General features: G+C 34.6%; 1 pseudogene across 1 annotated transcript; it reads left to right on the top strand.

The window, feature by feature from the left end:
• Positions 1–264: 264 nt before the first annotated feature.
• LOC143621155 (cytochrome P450 76T24-like) lies at positions 265–3,339 on the top strand (annotated as a pseudogene). The gene is made up of 3 exons (XR_013151464.1): positions 265–724; positions 2,102–2,524; positions 2,643–3,339. The product of XR_013151464.1 is annotated as a cytochrome P450 76T24-like (transcript).
• The last annotated feature ends 275 nt before the right edge of the window (positions 3,340–3,614 follow it).

Raw genomic sequence — 3,614 nt, forward strand, 5'->3', positions numbered from 1 at the left:
CAGGCGGTGAGTTTGAGCCATCAAGTGTTGTCTGCGATCATAGACGTATGAGTTCGCCTTTGACCATAATTGGATTATCCCATATAGCCGATCGAGCTTTATTCGTTGGTCGTTCAATTTTAATTTTTTTAAAGATTTTTATATTTTGATGAGTATTTATTACTATTTAATGAGAGTCCAATAACACACCCAACACAACTCCAATAAATTGAGTGTACTCAATAATCAGAAGCCACACCCTACACAATTAAAAAACAAACATAGATGGATTACGATTATCTAACTCTCACTTTCCTATTTTCTTTCCTAGTAACATACTATGCTATCACCATTATCATCTCTGGCGGTCGGCTCAACTCGCGCCTTCCGCCAGGGCCTTACCCTTTACCACTCATCGGAAACCTTCTACACCTTGGCAACAAACCACACCACTCCCTAGCAAAACTCTCTAGGTGTTACGGTCCTTTAATGTCACTAAAGTTAGGAACTAGAACAACTATAGTTGTTTCATCACCGGATATAGCCAAAGAATTCTTTCAAACACATGACCACTCGTTCTCTAGCCGATCAGTACCCGATGTCACAAGAATAGTGGACCATGATAAGTACTCCATAGTGTTTTTACCGGCCGGAGATCAATGGCGAAGACTAAGAAGATTAAGCGAAGAGTATATTTTTTTCCTTGCAACGTCTAGATGCCAGTGAACCCCTACGCCAGAAGAAGGTATCGAATATTATTATACATGGATTTGTATCTTCCTAGTTCATAAAATTATAAAAAAAAACACGAAAGGTATTTGATTTGCGTGTTCAGCGGGAATTTTATTGGTATCAGTTCGGCTTGTGGTACCGACACTCCATGTAGCAACCGATAGAGAAAGCACATAATATATTAAGCCATAATATGTCTAAGGGTCTATTTGGTTCATTTAGATCTGAATAAGTCAGATCTGAATGAGCATCTGTTTCATTCAGCAACAACAGTAAGTCTGAATAATTCAGACATAATTTTAACCATTCAGATGTTTTTCTGTTTTGAACCAAATAGTCTGAAGTCTGAATGAATTAGATGTTCACATCTGACTGGTTCCATTCAAATATAAACAAATAGCCCCTAAGGCTAAGAGCATATCAAAACATGTTTGGTTTATTATTTTCTTTATTATTTTTTAGTTTAGCTAGTTAAAATATTTGGAAAAAAAAAAGAAAAACAAAACTAATTAAACAAAACACAAAATTAAAAAATATATGACAAATCATTATCATCATCGTGCTGAGTAAATTTTTCTAATAGCAAAGCTATAGTAGGGTCTGAGAAGGGTAAGATGTAGACAACCTTACCTCTACCCCGTAGGAATAGAGAGGTTGTTTCCAATGAGAACCCGGCCCGATAGTAGTTTTGCTTCAAGCCTTGAACATAAAGCACATAACTCTCAACCATTGGGACACACGTTGATCGGTGTACGTACTTTTTTCTTTCGGCCATTAACGCCACCACATGATGCATGATCGGCACTTTTACCGTTATTTTCACGAAATTAATAAAATAATGTCAAAGATAGTGTCATTTCTCTTTTGCCCACCCGAGTGCCCACACATGTACACATTATATGCGGTATCACAACCTGGACGACAAAAATATATGACACAAAAAATGCAATATTAATATAAAAAATTATATATTATATACAGACGTATAAAAATATATATATACATAAAGTCAACTTATTTGTTTTGTACGTTAATAGTAGTTGATAAATTAATAACAAGGTTCAGTTCAAGTAAGAAAATAATATATATATATATATATATATATATATATATATATATATATATATATATATAGGATCAGGATAATGAGAGAACCCTTTTAAAATTGAAAACTATGAGAACCATTTTGGACCACAAAAAACTCAAAAATAAAAAAAATCATAAAATAAAAAAAACACAAAAATCAAAAAAGTATAAAAACCAAAATTTTGGAAGACTTATTCCTGTTGATGAAGAAATGAGGTTACAAATGGCCAAATGAGATAACAGCTAAATATATTTTAGTCGGTAAAAATTTAATGACTAATTCCACGTCTCATTTTACTTTCAGGTAAAAGAACTTATCGATCATGTTAATCGGTGTTGTGCAAGTGGAAAGGCCGTGAACATTGGAGGACTAGCGTTCACAACATCTCTTAATGTTCTCTCGAACTTCAAGTTTTCAATGGATTGTGCACAATATGATTCCTTGTCATCACAAGAATTCAAAGATAATGTATGGGCTTTACTAGAAATTGCAGGGAAACCAAATATAGCCGACTTTTATCCTATTCTTAAATCGTTTGATCCCCAAGGATTAGTTCGGCATGGAAATGTTAATGGTAAAAAGCTAATGACTATCTTTGATAGGATTATTGATCAACGATTGCAAACAAGATTAACTTCATCGACAAACAACGATGTTTTGGACTTGCTCCTCAACCAAATGGATGAATCTCCATTCAATCGAAATGATATAAGACATTTGTTTTATGTAAGTCTTTTTTAAATATGTCAACAAGTTGCCCCAAATAATGGCTAAATGAGACATCATAAAATTATGGTAGGTATATATTGGCCCTTAGAATTTATTATTTTTAACTTTATTGTAGGCTTTATTTATTGCGGGAACTGACACAACATCAAGTACATTGGAATGGGCCATGACTGAGCTTATTCACAACCCTAACAAATTAGAAACGGCTCGAGCAGAGATCATCAAACTTATGAAACACAAGAAAAATACACTACAAGAATCTGACCTCACCCAACTCCCTTACTTGCAAGCTGTAATAAAAGAAACATTTCGTTTACATCCTCTAGTACCTTTTCTCATTCCTCACCAAGCCATACGTGACGTAGAAATCCAAGGCTTCACGGTGCCTAAAAATGCACAAATCCTTTGTAATGTATGGGCGATGGGGCGGGACCCAAAAGTATGGTCACAACCCGAAACCTTCTTGCCAGAGAGGTTTCTAGAAGTCAATATTGACTATAAAGGTCAAGACTTTAAGCTCATTCCGTTTGGTGCTGGGAGGAGGATGTGTCCGAGGTTGAATATGGCACATAGAATGTTACATATAACGTTAGGTTCTTTGATTCAGAAGTTTGATTGGAAGCTCGAAGAAAACATTAAAGCAAAAGATATGGAGATGGCCGAAAAGTTTGGGCTCACATTGCAAAAGATTGTGCCACTCAAAGCCATTCCACTCAAACTTTAATAGTTAAGAATATATGTACTTGTATTTTTTTTTTTAAATAAAAAGCATTACTACTATAAAGCTTACCTATTATAAGAACTTATGTAGTTGCATAATGTAACTTTATTAGCATTACCTACGATCCCTTATGCAGTAACTTATGTACTTGTTCCCCAAGTTTCACAATATGATTTAATGGCCTTGGCCTATAATGAATAATCCTCTATCTCGTGTTGCTTTAGCCAAATTTTGTCGTGTGATTGGATCGAATGAAGGAGTAAATGTTTTATACACTTAATATGTTGTTGGTCAAGTTTTGGTATACGGAAGTTACATTGCTAGAAATGACATTTGGGGTTGCGGTTACTATAGCATTTACCTCTA

The sequence above is a fragment of the Bidens hawaiensis genome, unplaced genomic scaffold (assembly GCF_021521415.1).
Source record: "Bidens hawaiensis isolate Kalapana, Puna unplaced genomic scaffold, B.hawaiensis_p1.1 tig00002772_1, whole genome shotgun sequence".
In the NCBI taxonomy this organism is placed as follows: domain Eukaryota; kingdom Viridiplantae; phylum Streptophyta; class Magnoliopsida; order Asterales; family Asteraceae; genus Bidens; species Bidens hawaiensis.